Source organism: Arvicanthis niloticus, chromosome 7, assembly GCF_011762505.2.
Source record: "Arvicanthis niloticus isolate mArvNil1 chromosome 7, mArvNil1.pat.X, whole genome shotgun sequence".
NCBI classification, from domain to species: domain Eukaryota; kingdom Metazoa; phylum Chordata; class Mammalia; order Rodentia; family Muridae; genus Arvicanthis; species Arvicanthis niloticus.
In genome coordinates, this window is record NC_047664.1 from 45863393 (window position 1) to 45873026 (window position 9634).

A 9634-nucleotide genomic window follows, 5' to 3' on the forward strand; every position below is an offset into this window, starting at 1 on the left:
CTGCCTCCAAATACCATTGCTCTACCATGCATGACTTCTCAAATCAAACCAAAATGCCCCACACTAAAGTTGTTTAAGGTGACTCAATAATGTTTACTCTTTCAAGTATTAGTGGTTGATGCTTTTGTCATAACTCTTCTGAGCTTCGAGGATACAGAAGTGAACAAACCTATGGGACTTAGTCTGAAGGAAGAGTTTTGTGGGCTACATCACATAAAGATATCATGGCCTCCTTAGCAAATATTAGCCTATGTAATTTAGATAAAAATAAAAGACATAATTTAAAGATGTAATTAAATATATAGTGACAAGAAGACTATCTAGTGAGACTTCAAATCCTTCACATATATCCTTATAAGCAAGAAGTGGAATCTGAGTTGTATCAGACAAAAAAAAAAAAAAGGCAATATAACCATGAAAACAGAGATGGCAGTGATGGACCACAAACCAAGGAATGCTGGTGGCCAGGAGAAACTGGCAAGGATAGAGAACAAATTCTCTTCTGAAGCTTTCAGAGGGAACACATTCCCCACACCTTGAGTCAAGTCCAGTGGCACTGATTTAGGATCTCTGTCCCCACAACTTCAAACAAATGTATTAGTTTCAACTAGCGAGTTTATGGTACTTTGCTATAGCAGTCACAAGAAGCTAGTACAAAAAGAGACACTAAGAGATCAACAAAAATTTCCAGATAGGTTGAAAACATTAAGACAACTCATAGATGGGAATAATATCAAATATTATTATTCATCACTAATGAAGGTAAGATAATTTCAGAAAACATTCTGCTATATATTTTTTTAATTTAGACGAGACTTCATTGTGTAACCCTTGGTTTTCTGGAACTCACTGTTGCAGACTAGGCTGCCCTTAAACTCAAAGAGATCCATCTGCCTTTGTATCACACATACTAAGGTTAAGAGAGTGCCTTTATCCGATGCTCACAGCTAACCACTGATCTGATCAAGGATTTCCCAATAGAGAAGCTAGAGGACTGAAGGAGCTGAAAGGGTTGGTGGCCCCAAGAGGAGAGCAACAGTGCCAACCAACCAGAGCCTGGTTGGTCTAAACCAACAGCCTGGGAGCACATAGGGAGGGACCTATGACTCCATCTGTACATGAAGGGGAGGATGGCCTTGTGGGGCATAGGTGGGAGAGGAGATTCTTGGTCCCATGAAGGATGAACACCGAAAGGCGGGGGTGGGGGGGTGGGGGGTGGAATTCGAGGGTGGAGAGGTGGGAGTGGGGGATAGGTGGGGGCACATCCTCATAGAAGCATGAGGAGGGGGGATAGGATAGGAGGTTCCTGGGTGGTGGGGGGAAGGGGAGTTAGGGGATAAAATTTGAAATGTAAATATAATATCCAATTTTTTTAAAAAAAATAGAGAGTGCCATTATGCTGGTCTTCCTTTTTTATGTTCTTAACAATCTAATGGTTACTGTTGCAATTTGAAGCTTAAATGTCTCCCAGAGGGGAAAAATAATTGTCAGTTTCACCCAGATACAAACTCTGTGGCCTACAATAGCAACTTGCCTACAAGATATAATGAGGCAGAAGTTTTAAAACTGTTAAAGGAGGTACCAACCTTCACACACACACACACACACACACACACACACACTAGATTTAATGTCCACTCTATCTGATTGGAGACTAGATAGATCATGGGCCTTAGAAGAAAACCTAGTACTGTTATTCTGTTAACACAACATAGTAATAAAATAACTCCAAATAGCATACTACTATACCAGTAGATCAGTACACCACTCAACTCTTATTAGAAAAGGTAGTTCTTGCTGTAGAAAGTAATTAACACTGAGACCACAACTGGGTGATATGCAGAAAGTGAAACATCTTGGAGCACTCAACCCTAAATAGGATGTCTTTATCAAACATGGCCCCCAAGCCTTGGGCATCAGTGCAGAAGAGGATGCAGAATGATTATAAGAGCCAGAGATAGGAAATGACTCCAAGGAACATTGCCTTCCGGAAAGAATGGGGCTGATACACACATGAACTCAGACTGTGTCATCACACACAAGACCTTCAGAGATTCAAACTAGACAAAAATCTTAGCACTGGGAAGAGGAAGTGGACACAAAGTACCATACCTAACCAGAAAGCTATCTGCAATGGATTCATGCTGTAAGACTGAAAATTTTCTCCAAGTGTCATGGTATCAAACACACTTCATGGCATACCCCATGTCCAGGAAGAACTGCCCAACACAAAACAGACTCCATTGTGTGTGTATGTATGTGTGTGTGTGTGTGTGTGTGTGTGTGTGTGTACATTTTGTTTTATTTTTTGTCATGTTGGTTTTTATTTGTTCTGATCTTTGGGTTTTTCTTTATGGTTATGAGAGAGAGAGAGAGAGAGAGAGAGAGAGAGAGAGAGAGAGAGAGAGAGAGAGAGAGAGAGAGAGAGAGAGAGAGAGAGAATGAGAATGAGAATGAATTTCAGACCAGAGAGACAACTTAATGAGTAAGCCTGATAGCTTGAGTTCAACCTTCAGAACCTAAGTAAAAGTGGAAGAAAAGAACTGGACCCTGGACCCACAAAGTGGTTCTCTGACCTCCATACATGTCCGTGATATGTACACCCACACATGTAGTTATTGTATTGGTTTACATACATATTAATCGTACACATAATCATGCACACAGAACAGTTTTAAAACCATTTTAAAATTCTGCCCATCAAAAGACACCTTAAAGCTAAGGATGTTTTTGAGCAGTAGAATACTTAACTGCCATGTGCAAAGCCCTGGTTTTGACCAACATCACCATAAAATAACATCATAAAATAATAAAACTAAAAACAGGAAAAATAGATTGCATATAAGTCATAGGTGATTTATAGCTAGATTTGGAAATTATACCCATGTTACTAAAAGTTCACACGCACACATATAGAATACTAAGTGTGAGCTTGGATAAGCATGTCACAGAAGTGTTAATAACATGAAGAGGTTCTCAACTTCATTAGTAATAGGAGAAATGCAAACCCTAATGAACTATGACTACACTGTACCTATCACGTTCACTAGACTTACAAAGGTAGACCTTGTGGAATAATGGTGATGTGGAGCCTTTCATATCTCCATACACTGGGAACAGGAATGTAAATCTCTGTAAATGCTTTAGAAGCCCATTCGACATCATCTACTAAAGCCAAACGTACATATCCTAGAAACCAGTTTCATTTTGTGATGCCCCTTGCCTGCCCGGTGCATGTGTGCTTCCCCCAGGACTTCCAGCACACTCCACAGAAATATCTCCACTCCTCTTGGCCAAAGTGAAGATGAAGGTGCAGCTGCAAGACATGGATCAGAGAATTATGCTATCAATTCCCTTATAGAATCACAGATCAAATAATCTAAAATGAAATGCCACACATAGAGCAAAACAATGAGAGTGGCCATCAGTAGGCTGATGTCCATGGGTCAGTTGGATCTTTTAATAAGTGATACAGGCCTCTATATAGAATAAAGAATTCTCAGGATGCTAACAAAATGAAGGGGTCTGATAACCAGGAAAAACTAGTCTATCAAATCATGGAGGATGCAAGAAATAAAGGAATGTGAAGCAGAGATATTTGATACAAAAGTGACTTGCCACTAACATAAATCAACAAAATTCTCAAAAATTTGGGAAGTAAAAAGCTTATCAAAGCTTTAAAGTCTGTAACAGTCGCAAAAAAAATTTTAAAAAGAAAAAAGGTTTTAAGCTCTGTAATCTGAGGCTGAGGCAGGCCAGCCTATATAGCCCATAAGTAACTGTTGAGAACAGATACACTGACCAGGATTTTGAAACTGAATTTGTTGAAGCGCTTAAACAGCAGTGTTTCAGATTCTACAAATCAAAGCAGACACATCCAATAAAAAGATCCAACAATACCAAGAGACAGTTCATTAGCTTCATCACACGGAAGTATGAAAGTATCTGTGAACGGCATCAGCAAGATAGATTGTCCATAGAGGACACTGAAACCATCTTGAAGACATTTATAAAGGAAAAGTGGAGATGACTCTCGTGGCTGTGAAGTATGGCCCTGTTGGCAAATGGCTACGTGAAACTGTTCAGGACAGTCAACCCATTGCTCCAACCTACAGGCTTGGTCCGGACACTCTGTAAACTCTACCCAAATTTTAATGACTGCCATGAAGGTGTAAGCTTTCAACAGCTAATTAAATTTGCCTAACAAAGTGGTTCAAATTTTAATAGAGAGCTTTGAACTATACTTACAGTTGGCAAATTAATTACTTGGAGAGCAAATAATTCATGATGGAGTGTCACATTTCTTTGAAAACATGCTTCATGAAAATGGATACTGACTTGCTATAAAAACATTTATTTGTGAAGACAAAATACAAAGCAAATTAAGTTTAATAAAGCTTAATAGGTAAGTCTTTCGTTCATAAGTAGAATACCTTGAAACTCTGGAAGACCAAGGAAAAGAAGCCAACAAACCTATAATGACCAATACTGAGATAACAGCTAGAATGGGAAGATGTTCACTTGAGTTTCTTACTAAGATTTTCATTGAAAACATTAGATCAGCTTTATTGCCACCATTTCCATTTGTTTTTCCTTGGGTTTCACTGAGAAGAAATCACATGTGGTGCAGATAGGAACAGCTGATGATGGGCATATGTGCCAGCTCGGAGGCTGCGTGGTAAGGTAACCCTTTTCCACATTGTCAATCCCTCTTCGCTTCATTAATGCACTTTCTGCTATACTGACCTTGCTCCCAAATGCTGTTGTCCAGGACATGCTTTTGGATCACTGACATTTCACCCTAAAGGGAAAAATCTAACTGTTCCTTTATTGTTAAGGCTATAAATTTCTCTGTATGGCTTAATTGTATTATTTGCCAGTATTTTTTTTCCACATTCTCATTCCATGAATATAGTGTGGCCTTCTCTAACACTGGCACCAAATTCAAATTTTTGTAAATTAATCCCTGTGTAGAATGTGATAAGTAAGACCTTTGGAAGGTGACATATCATGAGTACAGAATTCTCATGAGTGGAATTAGGGCCTATATAGAAGAGACCCAAAGTATTCCGTTGCCCTTCTGTCATGGGAGAACACAGGAAAAGAATAAGGAAGCCCAGCCTTCATCAAACAGTAATCTACCAGTACCACATACTTCCCAGCTTTTAGAATCATGATAAATAAATGTATTTTCTTAATTTAAAAAGTCACTTTTTGGGCTAGAGAGATGGCTCAGGGGTTAAGAACACTGAGTGTTCTTCCAGAGATACTGAGTTCAATTCCCAGCAACCACATGGTATCTCACAACTACCTGTAAAAGAATGCTGTATTCATATAAGTAAAAATAACATTTTTTAGAAAGTCATTTTTTAGTAAGTTACTCAACAAAAATCTCTTCAAAGTCATGCAAAAGAATGTTATCCATAGAAGTGTTATCTATAATATTCCAAACTGTTCCAATGATGTTCATTAATCATTGAGTTGTGATATAGTGACAGAACAGAATATTATGCAGCAATGGAGATTAATGGATTACTATATGCTACAAAATAAAAGGATCACAATGTATTTTTTTTGGTTTGACAGTTTCATACACTTATATACCAAGTATCTTATTTAAGATTTATATTGCTGTGAAGAGACACAATGACCACAACTCTTATAAAGGAAAGCATTTAATTGAGGCTTGCTTACAGTTCACAGGTTTAATCCATTCTTATCATGGCAGGAAACATGGCAGCACACAAACATGGTGCTGGAGAAGTAGCTGGGAATTCTACACCCAGATCCTCAGGCAGCAGAAAGAGAGACACTAACCCTGGCTTGAGCATTTGAATCCTCAAAGCTCACACCCAGTGACATACTTTCTCCATCAAGGCCACACCTCCCATAATGCCACTCCCTACAGGCCCATGGAGTGCTTTCATTCAAATCACCACACAGATCATTTTGTCCCCTACTCCCTTTCCTCCCCTCTCCCTCTTGCTGGAAACTTTCTTCCTAATAAATCTTCCTCCAACTTTCAGGTCTTCTTGAGTATGACACTTTTGAGTTTAATGAAAGGTTCTTGCCTGAGTGTAGGTAGGAAGATATTTACTGGAGAAAGAGAAGTCAGTGGCTACACTATTGAAGAAAATGACAGCCTCTCCCTCAATAACCTTTAACTGCCAATAGTCCCTCAAAGAGGGTGTCTCATGGACCATTCCCCATCCATGGTGAAATAATGGTGGGTCTAATCTTGTACATGTCTTGTGCAGATAACCATGTCTGCTGTGAGTTCATGGATACAAAGGCTATGTTGTGTTATCTAACTAAGAAGTTACAATTTGGTCTCTGTCTCCCCATCCTCTGGTTCTTAAGCTCTTTCCACACCCTCTTCAGTGATGCTCCCTGAGCCTAGCAGGGAGTGATAGAGCCATCCCATTTAGGGACATGCACTTCACCATTACTTAATTCTTATCCCTTTAGCCACTTATTTAATATAATAGTGAATAAAAGAATTCAGATGCAAATGAGAACAACTTCTATGATTATTTTCATGCAAGGTTTAAAAATTAGCTTCCATTAGAAGTCAGAAGAGCTTTTGCCTCTGGAAAAGAAGGTTTTAGAGTAGGAGGAATGTCCTTTCTTGATCTGATCCACAGTCATGTGACATGTATACTTTTGGGTGATTCAAGATTTATACCTAATATTTGTGTAAAGATATATTAATTGTGACCCTGATTGCCCCAGGGATCATTGGCCAATATCCATCCACAAGGGCATAGGGAGCAGAAATGGTGGACATGGGGTTCAGAAGTCCTATGAGTACATACAGAAATGATGACACGACACAGAAACCAGCTACAGGAGGCAGATCAACTTTACTTGGGGTGATTAAGGCTGATATAGTTTTGGGGATGCAAATCAGAATATCCAGGATGGGCAAATGTCATTGGGTGAAGGCTTAATGTACTGAGATGCCACTTTAGCAGAGAATCATTCCAGGAATCTCAAGAGAAAGGAAACTGAACCTGTTATCTTAACCAAGACTACGGGACATTCTGCAGGTAGAGGCATATAGGAGTTTTGAACTCCTCAGACAAGGTCAGAGAAGGGGAAGGACTATGACCTTAATTATCAGGGCAACAATGGGTTACTTAAAATTATATGTGTGCGAATGTGTGATTGTAAATGCATAGTAAAACTAAAAGTAGAGGAATATAAATCCCTATAATATATAAATCCCTATTAATAAATTACAAAGAACTATGACTTCCCATGGAATATACTTTAGTATAATTTACAATCAATATAAATATCACTTGAAATTGGTGAAGAAAAATGAAAAAGATAAATCAACAATAAAAGAAGACAAATAATTAACAATAACCCTTTCCAGGGAACAGATGAGAAATGTGTTATGTGGCCACTATATTCTACTAGTATATAGAAAAATTGTTGGCAATTATAAAAGAGACCTCATGAAACTGAAAAGCTGCTGTACAGCAAAGGACATCATCAGATAAAGAAGCAGGTTACAGAACTGGAAAGTATCTTTACTAGTCATTTACCCGAAAGAGAGTTAATGTGTAAAATATATAAGGGACTAAAACAACTGGACACCAAGAAAACAAACAATAACCCAATTAAAAACAGGATATATATCTAAACAGAGTGCTCTCCTAAGAGGAAACACAATTGGCTGAGAAAGCCAAAAGAAATGTTTAAGATCCTTAGGTAGCAGGGAAGTGCAAATCAAATTTACTTTGAAATTCCATCTTACATCAGTCAAAATGGTAAAGATGAATCAAATGACAACTCAAACGGGTGATATCTAGGTAAAGGGGACCACTTGTCCATTGCTGTGAGGGCACAAACTTGCACAGTCACTAGGGAAAGTAGTATGGTGATTCCTCAGAAAGCTGGGAATAGATTGACTTCAAAGTCTAGCTATATCACTCTTAGGCACATGGACAAAGGACTCCACATTGTACTACAGAGACATTTGTTCATCCATGTTCACTGATACTCTACTCACCATAACCAGGGACTGGAAACAGCCTACATGTTCATCAACCGATGAATGGATAAAGAAAATGTGCCACATTTACATAATGGAAAATTACTCAGCTGTTAAGAGAAAATGAAAATTGTAGGTAAATTAATGGAACTAGAAAAATATCATTCTGAGATAACCCAGACCTCAGAAGACAAATTAGGATCTGTAGTATCTTGTATGAGGATGTTAGTTTTAAGCTTCCTTTAGACACCATACAATCTTGAATAACGACAGAAATTAAGTACAGAGTAAAGGACTAGTGAGAAGGAAGCACCTCCTAATGAAGGGGAAATAGAATAGTTATGGAGAGATAAGGGGGCAAACTGGAACAGGTGGATTAAACAGAGGAAAAAGAAAGAGGGGAGTCTCACTAGGTGTGTAAGCCATACTTAAGAGTAAGCCCCATCAGTGGGAGGGGAGGCACTTGGTCCTGTGAAGGCTTGATGCCCCACAGAAGGGGGATGCTGGAGGGGTGAAGCGGGAATAAGTGGGGGACCAACCTCATAGAGGCAAAGGGGAAGGGTGGGGTTGGGGATTCATGGAGGGGAGACAGGGAAGGGGGTAATATTTAAAATGTAAACAAATAAAATGATTAATAAATTAAAAAATAAAAGACGAGGCCCTAAGCCCAGCACTAAATGAAAAACACACAACAAACCAACAAAGTCAATAGTGTTTTTGTAGGTTGTTGTTGGTTGTTTTTTGGTTTGGTTTGGTTTGGTTTGGTTTGGTTTGGTTTTTTCATATTGCTTTGTCTGGGCATTTTCTTTTAATCTTACTAGTCTTTTGCTTGAATACTATGGTTTCTGATTTTGTATTTGTGTGTGTGGTGTGTGTGTGTATGTGTTTGTGTGTGTGTGTGTGTGTGTGTGTGTGTTCTACTTTTTGCTATTTTTTTTAACTGCCTATTTGTTTTCTAAAGAGGTGGAGAAGGAGACATGGCATCAAACAGATAGGAAGGTGGAAGAATCTTGGAGGAGGGAGGTGAGGGGAAACCTTGATCAGAATATAATATATGAACATTCATTTAAAAGAAAAATGTTTCAGTAAAGACAGGAATATAGGAAAGGAATCCATGGGGAGGAGGAAGGGAGGGAGGTAAGAGGAGGAGGTTGAGAGTAAACAGCATGTACTATATGCAAGTATGAAACTGTTAAAGAACAAAATAAAAAGAAAAATCTATCGGCTTCACAACTATCTAAAAGCTTTTGTCAGAAGAGAAAAACTCATGCTTAACAGACCTCGGGTGGTTTGTGAGCTCCAACTTCCCAGCTGTCCACAGTTCTGCCTCATTGCTTGGGGGATGTGCTTCACTGCTTCCCAAAGCAGAGCTCCAGACAAAACCAAAAATGTGCAGAGCCAGAGACTTCTCAAATCAACTCTACAGCTGTGAAAACCAGACCTGTCACAACCCAACAGCCAGGCCAGCATGTTTAAATCAGGTAATATGTGTGCAAGTGTTTGGAAAAATAGGAGTTGGGGTGTAAATACAGTAAAATCCAAAGCTCGGTTGTGGGGGCTGCTAGGATGTGTATTTCTGTGGCTGTCAAAAACCAGCAGAAAGGATTGAGTGACGTCTTGGGCATTTCCAGA

The 9634-nt window shown here is 39.0% G+C and overlaps 1 pseudogene; it reads left to right on the forward strand.

The window, feature by feature from the left end:
• Window positions 1-1767: 1767 nt before the first annotated feature.
• Window positions 1768-4224, forward strand: LOC117712390 (DNA-directed RNA polymerase III subunit RPC6-like; annotated as a pseudogene).
• Window positions 4225-9634: the final 5410 nt, after the last annotated feature.